The following is a 589-nucleotide window of genomic DNA, read 5'->3' as shown; positions in this document are numbered from 1 at the left end:
TCTCTGTACAGAGGAGCTGACACTCTAATGTCCCCCCACAGTCACACACTATTATTATACATTTATATAGCTCTGATATATACCATAGTGCTGTACAGAGATCACTGTGCCCCTCCCATCAGTCTCTGTACAGAGGAGCTGACACTCTAATAATGATTTGCATGCTTTGAAGGAGACTCTTCTCACATTCTTTTTACCCGTTTGGGTGAATAATGAGTTAAGAAGATGAGAGAAGTGAATCATGCCGGGCGGATCTTGTTCTAATTAAGCAGCATTTCCCCCTCCCGGCTCTGATTACACGCAGGCCGCTCCATATTTGGCGAGGACGCCGTTCTCTGTCTCTCGGGGTGAGGCCGCAGTTTGGCATCTGGAGACAGACATGGGATGCCCCGGGGCACAGAGGGTGCTGGGCTGCCCCTGGTAATGCCCCCCCCCCATCAATGGAAGCCAAATTTGCCCAATTTTCAAATTCAGAGAGGGGAGGGCCTAGGAGCGCCTACAGGTAGTCACCCCCATCTGTCTTCATTTCCTGTCCTAGAGACCCAACAGGAAATGATGTAAAATCTCCCCATTAGAGTCAGCAATAGGA

The sequence above is a fragment of the Pyxicephalus adspersus genome, chromosome 5, assembly GCF_032062135.1.
Source record: "Pyxicephalus adspersus chromosome 5, UCB_Pads_2.0, whole genome shotgun sequence".
NCBI lineage: Eukaryota > Metazoa > Chordata > Amphibia > Anura > Pyxicephalidae > Pyxicephalus > Pyxicephalus adspersus.
The sequence above is the reverse complement of the archived record's forward strand: the minus strand, read 5'-3'. Positions refer to the sequence as shown.